Here is a 17,656-nt window from a genome sequence, read left to right on the forward strand (position 1 = left end):
TGTGTTTAATTCCCAATGCTGCCTGTGTTTATGTCCCAATGCTGCCTGTGTTTACGTCCCAATGCTGCCTGTGTTTATGTCCCAATGCTGCCTGTGTTTACGTCCCAATGCTGCCTGTGTTTACGTCCCAATGCTGCCTGTGGTTATGTCCCAATGCTGCCTGTGTTTATGTCCCAATGCTGCCTGTGTTTATTTCCCCAAGCTGCCTGTGTTTATGTCCCAATGCTGCCTGTGTTTAATTCCCAATGCTGCCTGTGTTTATGTCCCAATGCTGCCTGTGTTTATGTCCCAATGCTGCCTGTGTTTACGTCCCAATGCTGCCTGTGTTTATGTCCTAGAGTGTCTCTGCTCCTTACTAGAACCCACTTCAACACTAACTGTATGCAACACAGGCCTGTTCCCTGAATGGTGATCCCACAACACACAATGTCCCACATCAGAGAGTATTCCATAACACACCCTATGATCCACAGAATCCTTCAAAATGTCCTGGAGACTCTTTCCCTGCCTGACTGGGGATGTCAACGTTATGTCTGATGTACACTGCCAGTATACACTTGCCTGACTGGAGAGGTCGACACTCTATCCCACACTGCCAGTGTCTCTCCTGGTGAGGTCAACACTATGCCCCACACTGCCAGTGTCTCTCCTTGTCTGACTGGTGAGGTCAACACTATGCCCCACACTGCCAGTGTCTCTCCTTGTCTGACTGGTGAGGTCAACACTAAGCCCCACACTGCCAGTGTCTCTCCTTGTCTGACTGGTGAGGTCAACACTATGCCCCACACTGCCAGTGTCTCTCCTTGTCTGACTGGTGAGGTCAACACTATGCCCCACACTGCCAGTGTCTCTCCTTGTCTGACTGGTGAGGTCAACACTAAGCCCCACACTGCCAGTGTCTCTCCTTGTCTGACTGGTGAGGTCAACACTAAGCCCCACACTGCCAGTGTCTCTCCTTGTCTGACTGGAGAGGTCAACACTAAGCCCCACACTGCCAGTGTCTCTCCTTGCCTGACTAGTGAGGCCCCACACTGCCAGCGTCTCTCCTTGTCTGACTGGATAGGTCGACACTCTATCCCACACTGCCAGTGTCTCTCCTTGCCTGACTGGTGAGGTCAACACTAAGCCCCACACTGCCAGTGTCTCTCCTTGTCTGACTGGAGAGGTCAACACTAAGCCCCACACTGCCAGTGTCTCTCCTTGCCTGACTAGTGAGGCCCCACACTGCCAGCGTCTCTCCTTGTCTGACTGGATAGGTCGACACTCTATCCCACACTGCCAGTGTCTCTCCTTGCCTGACTGGTGAGGTCAACACTAAGCCCCACACCGCCAGTGTCCCTCCTTGCCTGACTGGTGAGGTCAACACTATGCCCCACACTGCCAGTGTCTCTCCTTGCCTGACTGATGAGGTCAACACTATGCCCCACACTGCCAGCGTCTCTCCTCGTCTGACTGGAGAGGTCAACACTCTATCCCACACTGCCAGTGTCTCTCCTTGCCTGACTGGTGAGGTCAACACTAAGCCCCACACTGCCAGTGTCTCTCCTTGCCTGACTGGTGAGGTCGACACTCTATCCCACACTGCCAGTGTCCCTCCTTGCCTGACTGGAGAGGTCAACACTAAGCCCCACACTGCCAGTGTCCCTCCTTGCCTGACTGGTGAGGTCAACACTCTATCCCACACTGCCAGTGTCTCTCCTTGCCTGACTGGTGAGGTCGACACTAAGCCCCACACTGCCAGTGTCTCTCCTTGCCTGACTGGTGAGGTCGACACTAAGCCCCACACTGCCAGTGTCCCTCCTTGCCTGACTGGTGAGGTCAACACTCTATCCCACACTGCCAGTGTCTCTCCTTGCCTGACTGGTGAGGTCAACACTATGCCCCACACTGCCAGTGTCTCTCCTTGCCTGACTGGTGAGGTCGACACTAAGCCCCACACTGCCAGTGTCTCTCCTTGCCTGACTGGTGAGGTCAACACTAAGCCCCACACTGCCAGTGTCCCTCCTTGCCTGACTGGAGAGGTCAACACTAAGCCCCACACTGCCAGTGTCCCTCCTTGCCTGACTGGTGAGGTCAACACTCTATCCCACACTGCCAGTGTCTCTCCTTGCCTGACTGGTGAGGTCGACACTAAGCCCCACACTGCCAGTGTCTCTCCTTGCCTGACTGGTGAGGTCGACACTAAGCCCCACACTGCCAGTGTCCCTCCTTGCCTGACTGGTGAGGTCAACACTCTATCCCACACTGCCAGTGTCTCTCCTTGCCTGACTGGTGAGGTCAACACTATGCCCCACACTGCCAGTGTCTCTCCTTGCCTGACTGGTGAGGTCGACACTAAGCCCCACACTGCCAGTGTCCCTCCTTGCCTGACTGGTGAGGTCAACACTAAGCCCCACACTGCCAGTGTCTCTCCTTGCCTGACTGGTGAGGTCGACACTAAGCCCCACACTGCCAGTGTCTCTCCTTGTCTGACTGATGAGGTCGACACTCTATCCCACACTGCCAGTGTCCCTCCTTGCCTGACTGGAGAGGTCAACACTAAGCCCCACACTGCCAGTGTCTCTCCTTGTCTGACTGATGAGGTCGACACTCTATCCCACACTGCCAGTGTCTCTCCTTGCCTGACTGGAGAGGTCAACACTAAGCCCCACACTGCCAGTGTCCCTCCTTGCCTGACTGGAGAGGTCAACACTCTATCCCACACTTCCAGTGTCCCTCCTTGCCTGACTGGTGAGGTCAACACTCTATGACACACTGCCAGTGTCTCTCCTTGTCTGACTGGTGAGGTCAACACTATGCCCCACACTGTCAGTGTCTCTCCTTGCCTGACTGGTGAGGTCAACACTAAGCCCCACACTGCCAGTGTCTCTCCTTGCCTGACTGGTGAGGTCATCACTATGTCCCACACTGTCAGTGTCTCTCCTTGTCTGACTGGTGAGATCGACACTGTGCCCCACACTGTCAGTGTCTCTCCTTGTCTGACTGGTGAGATCGACACTATGCCCCACACTGTCAGTGTCTCTCCTTGTCTGACTGGTGAGGTCAACACTCTATCCCACACTGCCAGTGTCTCTTCTTGCCTGACTGGTGAGGTCGACACTAAGCCCCACACTGCCAGCGTCTCTCCTTGTCTGAATAGAGAGGTCGACACTAAGCCCCACACTGCCAGTGTCTCTCCTTGCCTGACTGGTGAGGTCAACACTAAGCCCCACACTGCCAGCGTCTCTCCTTGTCTGAATAGAGAGGTCGACACTAAGCCCCACACTGCCAGTGTCTCTCCTTGCCTGACTGGTGAGGTCAACACTAAGCCCCACACTGCCAGTGTCTCTCCTTGTCTGACTGATGAGGTCGACACTAAGCCCCACACTGCCAGTGTCTCTCCTTGCCTGACTGGTGAGGTCGACACTATGATTCACACTGCCAGTGTCTCTCCTTGTCTGACTGATGAGGTCGACACTAAGCCCCACACTGCCAGTGTCTCTCCTTGCCTGACTGGTGAGGTCGACACTAAGCCCCACACTGCCAGTGTCTCTCCTTGTCTGACTGGTGAGGTCAACACTAAGCCCCACACTGCCAGTGTCTCTCCTTGCCTGACTGGTGAGGTTGACACTATGATTCACACTGCCAGTTTCTCTCCTTGCCTGAATGGTGAGGTCAACACTATGATTCACACTGCCAGTGTCTCTCCTTGTCTGACTGGTGTGGTCGACACTATGATTCACACTGCCAGTGTCTCTCCTTGTCTGACTGGTGTGGTCGACACTTAGCCCCACACTGCCAGTGTCTCTCCTTGCCTGACTGGTGAGGTTAACACTATGCCCCACACTGCCAGTGTCTCTTCTTGCCTGACTGGAGAGGTCAACACAATGCCTCACACTGCCAGTGTGTCTTTGCCAGCAGCACTACAACTAGGCTAACATCGAGTCTGTGAAATGAACATATAATAACAAAACAAAGTTGTTAAATTATCTTAATAAAAATAAATAAAAAAGGAGCCCAGATACTCACTTCATTTTCCCAGCAGTAATCTAGACTTGCCAAACATTATAGACTTGCATGGGCTGTATTTGCATTCCATAGATGCTGCAGGATCCTGTGATTTCAGTTAATAAAAATCCTTCGGTTAACAGCCGCAACCCATGCTTTTACCAAAGGGGTAAACCTCAATCACCTACATTGCTTTGGACTTTCTTCCGATATTAGACGGACATGCCCTGGTAAGACAGGATCCAGGAATGCTATTCAAAGCAGCATTAAACCAAACCAAACTCACTCACTCACTCACTCACTCACTCACTCTCATTGCCAACCTGTCAAGATCCAGCGTAGAATAGGTCTTCAGCAAACCATGCTTGCTGTGAAAGGCTTGTCGTAAGAGGTGACTAACGGGATCGGGTGGTCAGGCTCACTGACTTGGTTGATGCATGTCATTGATCCCAACTGCATGGATTGATGCTCATGATGTCAATCACTGGATTGTTTGGTCCAGACTTGATTATTTACAGACACCCATCATATAGCCTGAATATTGCTGAGTGTGGCATTAAACTCTCATTGCCTGACTGCTGAAGACCACCATTGTGTCAAAGACACAAAAAGGGCTTGCCTCACCCAAGAAATCAATAGAGATTTTACAGCAGCTTGTTTACCTCCACACTCCATTGCCCAAGCATCAACATCCAGCATGGCTGGTGGTAGAATTGCTGAATACAAGGGGGACACTTTCAGCCATATGAAGTTAAGGAAAATCATGAATAAATATGTGCTTAATGACTTTATAACTAGTTGGAATAATGAAGGTAGTTGTTTATCGTACAATAAAACACTACAGGGAGAATAAATCATGAGGGGCGCAGCCTAGAGCATCAAAATCCAGCATGGCTGATGGTAGAATTGCTGAATACATGGGGATACTTTCAGCCATATGAAGTTAAGGAAAATCATGAATAAATATGTGCTTAATGACTTTATAACTGGCTGGAATAATTAAGGAATGCATCTACAGAGTTCATTGATTACTAGATGTATGAAAGAGTCTCACTTTTGCTGAACTCATTCTCAAGTTGACCAAGTTTCAGAGTTAAACATCCTCCATTGTAAAAATATTGCAATTGTATTGTGTTTTCATTCTATAATGATATATATATCCTTGACTTATTTCCACGAAGGCTTTTAAGACTTTTGAGTCTGATTCTAAATATGTAACTTCACAAATTACTGTCCAATCAAATCTCACTCATGAGAGCAAGTAATTCTGTGCAATAGGGACGGTAACTCGGGTACTCAGGTTGGGTGGGTACTGAGCAGGATCCAGGTACCCACAGGAGTATACACGGACCCATGCACTCATCCCTTCTGACTTTTATATGTTTGAATAATGATAAAGCTTCGGTCAACTTCAGTGTATGAATGAGCGGATCATTTTATAGTATTATCTAAATACATTTTTCCAGGGCTACGGTCAAACTATTCCCAATCTGACATTTTGTACCGTACATGACCGCGTATAAGCCAAATTTTGAGGACCAGAAAAAAGATTCTGTAGAAAGGGGTCGGCTTATCCACGGGATACACTTTCATGATAGTATTTTTCAGATCGTGATCTGTCGGAAACATTGCCTGAATGACGGTCCGATAGATTACAACTTCCCGAAAGTTTGGAAGTTGCCACGACTAGAGCCATTATTGTTATAAATTATCAATAAAGTTATTATTATACACCAATGTTGTCATTATTAAAAAAATGTTATGCATGTTACTACTTCCGATAATAAGTTTTCAATTGAATGTTCAAAGTTTATCGTTCTTCATAAACTCCACAATCTTTACATGTAACAATATATGTAATTCACAGCTATAATATATAATCCCCAGATAAAATCGCCAATAGCTATTACGTACGTTTTGCAAAGTTGATAAATTGATAGTGAACAAGTGTCTACCTTTATTGAAAGAGGCAAATAAACAACTGTATCGGCAAGTTATTCCGTTCGCCATTTGCAAAAACATGTGATCAGCTGTTTCCTGTGACGTCACAAATGGTACCTATCTCTTGAGATCTACAGTCGGGACCCATGTAGGTGAGGATAATAGGGTGTTGGGTACCTTGGAAGTCAATTTGGACTCCTCTCAGCCCTAGTATGTACCCATCTCCTGAAACCTACAGTGGGTACCCGGGTAGGGTCGGGTAATAGGGGGTCAGGTACCTGTGTAGTCAATTTGGACTCCTCTCAGCCCTAGTATGTACCCATCTCCTGAAACCTACAGTGGGTACCCGGGTAGGGTCGGGTAATAGGGGGTCAGGTACCTGTGTAGTCAATTTGGACTCGTCCCAGCCCTAGTATGTACCCATCTCTTGAGATCTACAGTGGGGACCCGGGTAGGGGCGGGTAATAGGGGGTCAGGTACCTGTGTAGTCAATTTGGACTCGTCCCAGCCCTAGTATGCACCCATCTCTTGAGATCTACAGTGGGGACCCGGGTAGGGGCGGGTAATAGGGGGTCAGGTACCTGTGTAGTCAATTTGGACTCGTCCCAGCCCTAGTATGCACCCATCTCCTGAAACCTACAGTGGGTACCCGGGTAGGGTCGGGTAATAGGGGGTCGGGTACCTAGGTAGTCAATTTGGACTCGTCCCAGCCGAACGGTGCAGAGTTACTGACAAGAGACATGGAGATAGTGATGTCATTACAAATGGGTCCAAGGTATTTATCATAATTACTTAAGAAATAAACGATGAGTGGGATTTGTTTATCGTACAACAAAACACTGCAGGGAGAATAAATCATGAGGTGCACAGCCCAGAGTGGTTTATTCTCCATGCAGTGTTTTATTGTATGATAAACAACGAGCACAAATTGTTTATTTCTTGTATGAGATATCAACATTATGTACAGCCTCTTTAAGGGTGTTGATAAAATGTACAAGCATTAAAAATATTTACCTAAATTTTAATAATGATGACTCCCTGAATAGAATCCGACCTGGGAAATATAGGACAAGTCCGTCTTACGAACAGATGGGTTAAGTTTGGCATTTCTCGCATATTCTCACAATCCTCGCTTTGATTATCTGTACCTTTTCTTCCTATACTGATTGTCCTACCTCTTCCACTTTTGGTTGCGATCGTTCGGCCACTACGTTTATCTGCGTAACCCAGGTACATCTGTGGGAACAACTTACTACACACTTCCCTCCCAAAAATAACGCTGTCGAATATATGATGTCGTCAAGTTGTGAGCGCATATTCAAATCTCCAGAAATGACATCACGATAGAACAATACTGTATCGTGAAATAAACCACACTTCGTTCTTCATTATTCTTGGCGATTTATCGCATGGCTATATTATATATGGAGATATATTTCACTAGATAGCCGATGATGAAAGATACAGTGATAAATGGATCTTATCGGATAATGCAGTTCATAATCTCTTCATCCAGGGTCAAGGAAAGGTTGAAGGCCTTAAACAGATCTTGTGGTGTCATCTGGTACAGGGGGCGGTCGGGTAGCCTAGTGGTTAAAGCGTTTGCTCGTCACGCTGAAGACCCGGGTTCGTTTCCCGACATGGGTACAAGTCCATTTCTGGTGTCCCCCGCTGTGATATTGCTGGAATGTTGCTAAAAGCGGCATAAAACCATACTCACTCAGTCACTCACTCATCTGGTACAGGAGGCAAGACAAGGCTTCAGCTATCTTTAAGGCTAAATTATTACTGTAGGCCTAAAATAGGTGAAAAAATCACCACTTTCTGTTGGCCCCCTACAAATCTAGTCCATTCATTTTTTAGTTTAGAATACAAAAACATTTTAAGTTTCTATGTTTTTGAAGGTCACACTAATTGGCAATAAGGCATTGTACCGTTCTCCTTTCACCACTTTGGTAAGCAATGTGCACAATCTCCTTCCTTTAAAAGTAACAGTTTCTAATTTTCTTGTGGTATTTTCAGCCACCTCGCTTTAATAACATGGTTTTCGGGGCTTACCCCCCCCCCCCACAAAATAACTTGAATAAATGATTTTGTAATTAAATAAATTTGATATGATATGTGTGATCAAATATTTGTCATTAACATCTGACTTGGATCAATCATTTTTTAAAAAACTCTGTTTCAAGAATTGATGAATATGTTCGATAAGGCTCTGAGTTCATGTAGTTCATGTGGTCATTCAGCAGTTGGGGCTAAAACACTCAAATGTCAGTACCTGTGCTGCCATTTGTACTTTAGCCTATAAGTTTTAATTTTAAATAATACATTTTGCACAAAGATTTATCCTCTGTCAAAACTCAAGTTCATAAGCTTTGAAATACACTTTGAACCAGACCATAAATCCATGACATGAATATGTACCCAAAACTATCAATGAATTATTCAGGACTGACTGCTTTCAATGTTCTATTGGATCAAGTTATATCAGTGACTATTTGCACACTAAGTCATTTACATTTTCTTGCATATTTATGAGGTTATTTGTTATTTGATTTGCTGAATTTAATTTGCATTATTGACCAAATCCACAGCAGGGCTATCTAACCTGGTAATTAAGTCACTGTCCGGGGCATGCTGATGGTGATTTTCTGAAATTTGAATCATAAAAATGTTTAACAATAATAATATTTTGACTATACACAATATGTATTTGTATTCAGAGGAAGTGTTTGCTTGAAATATTCTCCACCATTATAACTGATAAACTTGAAATATGTATGGGGAATCAATTTATGTAAATTTAGATCTGGAACAAACCTTTTCATGTGTTGAATGAAAAGCCATTGTAATAAGATATTAATAATTCATTTTTTTAAAAACTCCTCCCAATTATGTCATAAGTTTTTGACAAAATAATGATTTATAAATCTGCTGTTTCTTTGTAATTCTGGTAGAAGTCTGTTTGAAAAGAGTAAGTTATATTAATGACTATTAAACTGCCTTTTCTTATTGTGGAAAGTGCCTTACTGATACAAAAAAAATTACTTTTTGAGTATATATTGTGAAATTATTTGATGCATCAAAACTGGAAATTTAGTAAAGGGGTCCTGACATCACCATTCACGGCCTCACTGGTGCTGTATCTACTACTAGCTGGTGCTGTATCTACTACTAGCTGGTGCTGTATCTACTACTAGCTGGTGCTGTATCTACTACTAGCTGGTGCTGTATCTACTACTAGCTGGTGCTGTATCTACTACTAGCTGGTGCTGTATCTACTACTAGCTGGTGCTGTATCTACTACTAGCTGGTGTTGTATCTACCACTATCTGGTGCTGTATCTACTACTAGCTGGTGCTGTATCTACCACTATCTGGTGCTGTATCTACTACTAGCTGGTGCTGTATCTACTACTAGCTGGTGCTGTATCTACTACTAGCTGGTGCTGTATCTACTACTAGCTGGTGCTGTATCTACTACTAGCTGGTGTTGTATCTACTACTGGCTGGTGCTGTATCTACTACTAGCTGGTGCTGTATCTACTACTAGCTGGTGCTGTATCTACTACTAGCTGGCGCTGTATCTACCACTAGCTGGTGCTGTATCTACCACTAGCTGGCGCTGTATCTACCACTATCTGGTGCTGTATCTACTACTATCTGGTGCTGTATCTACCACTATCTGGTGCTGTATCTACTACTATCTGGTGCTGTATCTACTACTAGCTGGTGCTGTATCTACCACTAGCTGGTGTTGTATCTACTACTAGCTGGTGCTGTATCTACTACTAGCTGGTGCTGTATCTACCACTAGCTGGTGCTGTATCTACTACTAGCTGGTGCTGTATCTACTACTAGCTGGTGCTGTATCTACTACTAGCTGGTGCTGTATCTACTACTAGCTGGTGCTGTATCTACCACTATCTGGTGCTGTATCTACCACTATCTGGTGTTGTATCTACTACTAGCTGGTGCTGTATCTACTACTAGCTGGTGCTGTATCTACTACTAGCTGGTGCTGTATCTACTACTAGCTGGCGCTGTATCTACCACTAGCTGGTGCTGTATCTACCACTAGCTGGCGCTGTATCTACCACTATCTGGTGCTGTATCTACTACTAGCTGGCGCTGTATCTACCACTAGCTGGTGCTGTATCTACCACTAGCTGGCGCTGTATCTACCACTATCTGGTGCTGTATCTACTACTATCTGGTGCTGTATCTACCACTATCTGGTGCTGTATCTACTACTATCTGGTGCTGTATCTACTACTAGCTGGTGCTGTATCTACCACTAGCTGGTGTTGTATCTACTACTAGCTGGTGCTGTATCTACTACTAGCTGGTGCTGTATCTACCACTATCTGGTGCTGTATCTACTACTAGCTGGTGCTGTATCTACTACTAGCTGGTGCTGTATCTACTACTAGCTGGTGCTGTATCTACCACTATCTGGTGCTGTATCTACCACTATCTGGTGTTGTATCTACTACTAGCTGGTGTTGTATCTACTACTAGCTGGTGTTGTATCTACTACTAGCTGGTGCTGTATCTACTACTAGCTGGTGCTGTATCTACTACTAGCTGGTGCTGTATCTACTACTAGCTGGTGCTGTATCTACTACTAGCTGGTGCTGTATCTACTACTAGCTGGTGCTGTATCTACTACTAGCTGGCGCTGTATCTACCACTAGCTGGTGCTGTATCTACCACTAGCTGGCGCTGTATCTACCACTATCTGGTGCTGTATCTACTACTATCTGGTGCTGTATCTACCACTATCTGGTGCTGTATCTACTACTATCTGGTGCTGTATCTACTACTAGCTGGTGCTGTATCTACCACTAGCTGGTGTTGTATCTACTACTAGCTGGTGCTGTATCTACTACTAGCTGGTGCTGTATCTACCACTATCTGGTGCTGTATCTACTACTATCTGGTGCTGTATCTACTACTAGCTGGTGCTGTATCTACTACTAGCTGGTGCTGTATCTACTACTAGCTGGTGCTGTATCTACCACTATCTGGTGCTGTATCTACCACTATCTGGTGTTGTATCTACTACTAGCTGGTGTTGTATCTACTACTAGCTGGTGTTGTATCTACTACTAGCTGGTGCTGTATCTACTACTAGCTGGTGCTGTATCTACTACTAGCTGGTGCTGTATCTACTACTAGCTGGTGCTGTATCTACTACTAGCTGGTGCTGTATCTACCACTATCTGGTGCTGTATCTACCACTATCTGGTGTTGTATCTACTACTAGCTGGTTCTGTATCTACTACTAGCTGGTGCTGGGATTTGGTTTGAATGTGGCTAAAAGTGTTGTAAAACAAAACACACTCACTCACCACTGCACTGAACATCTTATCAATCAATAACACTGATCTGAATACAGCCCTGACATAGAGAGAACACCTGCTTTAGACAGAGTAACACTGATGTATATAATCCTGACACACAGAGAACACCTGCTTTAGACAGAGTAACACTGATGTATATATATACAACCCTGACACAGAGAGAACATCTGCTTTAGACAGAGTAACACTGATGTATATAATCCTGACACAGAGAACACCTGCTTTAGACAGAGTAACACTGATGTATATATATACAGCCCTGACACAGAGAGAACATCTGCTTTAGACAGAGTAACACTGATGTATATAATCCTGACACACACAGAGAACACCATCTTTAGACAGAGTAACACTGATGTATATATATACAGCCCTGACACAGAGAGAACACTTGCTTTAGACAGAGTAACACTGATGTATAAATATATACAATCCTGACACAGAGAGAGAACACCTGCTTTAGACAGAGTAACACTGATGTATATATATACAACCCTGACACAGAGAGAACACCTGCTTTAGACAGAGTAACACTGATGTATATATATACAACCCTGACACACAGAGAACACCTGCTTTAGACAGAGTAACACTGATGTATATATATACAACCCTGACACACAGAGAACACCTGCTTTAGACAGAGTAACACTGATGTATATATATACAACCCTGACACAGAGAGAACACCTGCTTTAGACAGAGTAACACTGATGTATATATATACAACCCTGACACACAGAGAACACCTGCTTTAGACAGAGTAACACTGATGTATATATATACAACCCTGACACAGAAAGAACACCTGCTTTAGACAGAGTAACACTGATGTATAAATATACAATCCTGACACACACACAGAACACCTGCTTTAGACAGAGTAACACTGATGTATATAATCCTGACACACAGAGAACACCTGCTTTAGACAGAGCAACACTGATGTATATATATACAACCCTGACACACACAGAGAACACCTGCTTTAGACAGAGTGACACTGATGTATATATACAACCCTGACACAGAGAGAGAACACCTGCTTTAGACAGAGTAACACTGATGTATATATACAACCCTGACACACACAGAGAACACCTGCTTTAGACAGAGTAACACTGATGTATATAATCCTGACACACAGAGAACACCTGCTTTAGACAGAGCAACACTGATGTATATAATCCTGACACACAGAGAACACCTGCTTTAGACAGAGTAACACTGATGTATATAATCCTGACACACAGAGAACACCTGCTTTAGACAGAGTAACACTGATGTATATATATACAACCCTGACACAGAGAGAACACCTGCTTTAGACAGAGTAACACTGATGTATATATATAACCCTGACACAGAGAGAACACCTGCTTTAGACAGAGCAACACTGATGTATATATATACAACCCTGACACACAGGGAGAACATCTGCTTTAGACAGAGTAACACTGATGTATATCTATACAACCCTGACACACACAGAGAACACCTGCTTTAGACAGAGTAACACTGATGTATATAATCCTGACACACAGAGAGAACACCTGCTTTAGACAGAGTAACACTGATGTATATATATACAACCCTGACACACACAGAGAACACCCGCTTTAGACAGAGTAACACTGATGTATATATATACAACCCTGACACAGAGAGAACACCTGCTTTAGACAGAGTAACACTGATGTATATATATACAACCCTGACACACAGAGAACACCTGCTTTAGACAGAGTAACACTGATGTATATATATACAACCCTGACACAGAAAGAACACCTGCTTTAGACAGAGTAACACTGATGTATAAATATACAATCCTGACACACACACAGAACACCTGCTTTAGACAGAGTAACACTGATGTATATAATCCTGACACACAGAGAACACCTGCTTTAGACAGAGCAACACTGATGTATATATATACAACCCTGACACACAGAGAGAACACCTGCTTTAGACAGAGTAACACTGATGTATATATACAACCCTGACACACACAGAGAACACCTGCTTTAGACAGAGTAACACTGATGTATATAATCCTGACACACAGAGAACACCTGCTTTAGACAGAGCAACACTGATGTATATAATCCTGACACACAGAGAACACCTGCTTTAGACAGAGTAACACTGATGTATATAATCCTGACACACAGAGAACACCTGCTTTAGACAGAGTAACACTGATGTATATATATACAACCCTGACACACAGAGAACACCTGCTTTAGACAGAGTAACACTGATGTATATATATAACCCTGACACAGAGAGAACACCTGCTTTAGACAGAGCAACACTGATGTATATATATACAACCCTGACACACAGGGAGAACATCTGCTTTAGACAGAGTAACACTGATGTATATCTATACAACCCTGACACACACAGAGAACACCTGCTTTAGACAGAGTAACACTGATGTATATAATCCTGACACACAGAGAGAACACCTGCTTTAGACAGAGTAACACTGATGTATATATATACAACCCTGACACACACAGAGAACACCCGCTTTAGACAGAGTAACACTGATGTATATATACAACCCTGACACAGAGAGAACACCTGCTTTAGACAGAGTAACACTGATGTATATATATACAACCCTGACACACAGGGAGAACATCTGCTTTAGACAGAGTAACACTGATGTATATCTATACAACCCTGACACACACAGAGAACACCTGCTTTAGACAGAGTAACACTGATGTATATAATCCTGACACACAGAGAGAACACCTGCTTTAGACAGAGTAACACTGATGTATATATATACAACCCTGACACAGAGAGAACACCTGCTTTAGACAGAGTAACACTGATGTATATATATACAACCCTGACACACACAGAGAACACCTGCTTTAGACAGAGTAACACTGATGTATATAATCCTTACGCACACAGAGAACACCTGCTTTAGACAGAGTAACACTGATGTATATATACAACCCTGACACACACAGAGAACACCTGCTTTAGACAGAGTAACACTGATGTATATATATACAACCCTGACACACACAGAGAACACCTGCTTTAGACAGAGTAACACTGATGTATATATACAACCCTGACACAGAGAGAACACCTGCTTTAGACAGAGTAACACTGATGTATATATACAACCCTGACACAGAGAGAACACCTGCTTTAGACAGAGTAACACTGATGTATATATATACAACCCTGACACACACAGAGAACACCTGCTTTAGACAGAGTAACACTGATGTATATAATCCTGACACACAGAGAACACCTGCTTTAGACAGAGTAACACTGATGTATCTAATCCTTACACACAGAGAACACCAGCTTTAGACAGAGTAACATTGATGTATATATATACAACCCTGACACACAGAGAGAACACCTGCTTTAGACAGAGTAACACTGATGTATATATACAACCCTGACACAGAGAACACCTGCTTTAGACAGAGTAACACTGATGTATATATACAACCCTGACACACAGAGAGAACACCTGCTTTAGACAGAGTAACACTGATGTATATATACAACCCTGACACACAGAGAGAACACCTGCTTTAGACAGAGTAACACTGATGTATATATATACAACCCTGACACACACAGAGAACACCTGCTTTAGACAGAGTAACACTGATGTATATATACAACCCTGACACACACAGAGAACACCTGCTTTAGACAGAGTAACACTGATGTATATATACAACCCTGACACACAGAGAGAACACCTGCTTTAGACAGAGTAACACTGATGTATATATACAACCCTGACACAGAGAACACCAGCTTTAGACAGAGTAACACTGATGTATATATACAACCCTGACACACAGAGAGAACACCTGCTTTAGACAGAGTAACACTGATGTATATATATACAACCCTGACACACACAGAGAACACCTGCTTTAGACAGAGTAACACTGATGTATATATACAACCCTGACACACAGAGAGAACACCTGCTTTAGACAGAGTAACACTGATGTATATATACAACCCTGACACACAGAGAGAACACCTGCTTTAGACAGAGTAACACTGATGTATATATACAACCCTGACACAGAGAACACCTGCTTTAGACAGAGTAACACTGATGTATATATATAACCCTGACACACACAGAGAACACCTGCTTTAGACAGAGTAACACTGATGTATATATATACAACCCTGACACACACAGAGAACACCTGCTTTAGACAGAGTAACACTGATGTATATATACAACCCTGACACACAGAGAGAACACCTGCTTTAGACAGAGTAACACTGATGTATATATACAACCCTGACACACAGAGAGAACACCTGCTTTAGACAGAGTAACACTGATGTATATATACAACCCTGACACACAGAGAGAACACCTGCTTTAGACAGAGTAACACTGATGTATATATATACAACCCTGACACACACAGAGAACACCTGCTTTAGACAGAGTAACACTGATGTATATATACAACCCTGACACACAGAGAGAACACCTGCTTTAGACAGAGTAACACTGATGTATATAATCCTGACACACAGAGAACACCTGCTTTAGACAGAGTAACACTGATGTATATATATACAACCCTGACACACAGAGAGAACACCTGCTTGAGACAGAGTAATACTGATGTATATATATAACCCTGACACACAGAAAATACCTGCTACTAATATTTTCTCTTCATCAATTATATGCCACTTTCAACATGTAAAGGAGAAATAGTTTCATTATTATGTTGTGATAAAAGTCTTTTGAAATTATATAATCATGTCCATTGGTTTCTTCTTCTTCTTTTTCTTCTTCTTCTTCTTCTTCTGATGATGATGTCTTCTTCTTCTTCTGGTGATGATGATGATGATGATGATGATGTCTTCTTCTTCTTCTGATGATGATGATGATGATGACAATGGTGAATATCATTATTATTTTTGTACCTGTCATCTGCTGTCATGCTATTTGAACACTGATGGATATGGATGACAAAACAGTTATTTTGAGTTTTGAGTTCATGTGTGATTTGAGAGCTTGTATGCAATTGTACCTGATGGATTGTTGTCTCACTATCAACCACAGGTCTGCCTGAGACGGACTCATTAAACTACACACTGCATTGACACTGCTGACTGACAACCAAACAACACTCAATCACTCTTCCTCATAACATGAATGACATGCTAAACTGCTGGCCCAATATGAGCAAAGATGTAACGAGACAATCAATATTAAATGAAGATTAGAAAAGTCAAGTTGTGTGATTAATTAGCTCCAATCTTCTAAATGCAAATAGCAATTAAGAGCAAAATGTTTTTATTTTCAATTTTAGCAAAATTAATGTAGGGGTACAACTAATATTTCAGGAGAACATTGTTAAACGAAACTGGCCAATATGTCCATATTTTTAAGACTCAGGGATAGAGTTCAAAATCAGGCTAGACTTCAGTTCTAAAATTTAACCTTCAGATGCCCTGTAAATAAGCAGGAATACCCAACAATACCACCAGTAGTATCAATAGTGATCTGGTTGATTGTGTGTCGTCATGCCCTGATGTTTGTCTGATACAGGTTCAGGCTTAATTGCTTCTTAATTACAGATTAATCATGAACATATATCACTCACTCACTCACTCACTATTTTGAGTTTCAGTTAAATTTTTAACATTTAACCATTTAGAGTAAATATTTGTTGGGAGTCTTTGATTGGAATTTAGAAGCTAAGAAATCTTCATTTATGAGGTAACAATGAAGATGAAGATGATGTTATCCAAAAACGTTTCAGAGGAAACTAACTTGTTTTGTTGAACAAGATAAATGCTATTCCCTTTCACATGTATTCTAAGATTCTATTTTTTCAAAAGAATATTAACTGTGGCAAGATGTTTTAATGTTACCCAACTGTCAACATGTCGATACATATGTAAGTAAGAAAGTACCAACGTGTTGGGCTGGGCAGAGATACCCCATGACCAAGGCTTCCCTAACACGTTTCGCATCACTCTATACTTCATTTACACCTCAACAAGACTCATTCACCTAATAATGCTCTCACTCACTCACTAAATTTCATCCACTAATCCTTTGATTCACTCACTCACCTAAAATGCCCAGTTACACACCCTTTTGTATCACCCACCTACTCACTCACTCTGAAATTACCTTTACTTGATCTCAAATACTTAGGCTTCATGTATCAGGACACGTTTAGTGGTGTTTGATTGGATTCAAGGGATTAGTTTCTCAAGCACATGGGGCAGGCTGTAGTCCAGGTCAGATGTGACATTTCACACCAATTCACTCTCAAACACTCGTCACACTCACTCACTCACTCA

General features: G+C 43.1%; 1 pseudogene; it reads right to left on the minus strand.

Moving 5' to 3' along the window:
* Positions 1–582: 582 nt before the first annotated feature.
* Positions 583–17,656, minus strand: part of LOC139467521 (dentin sialophosphoprotein-like) — a 36,865-nt pseudogene continuing 19,791 nt past the window's right edge.

This window comes from Haliotis cracherodii, unplaced genomic scaffold, assembly GCF_022045235.1.
Source record: "Haliotis cracherodii isolate W230 unplaced genomic scaffold, xgHalCrac1.p SCAF_2, whole genome shotgun sequence".
Classification (NCBI taxonomy): Eukaryota; Metazoa; Mollusca; class Gastropoda; order Lepetellida; family Haliotidae; genus Haliotis; species Haliotis cracherodii.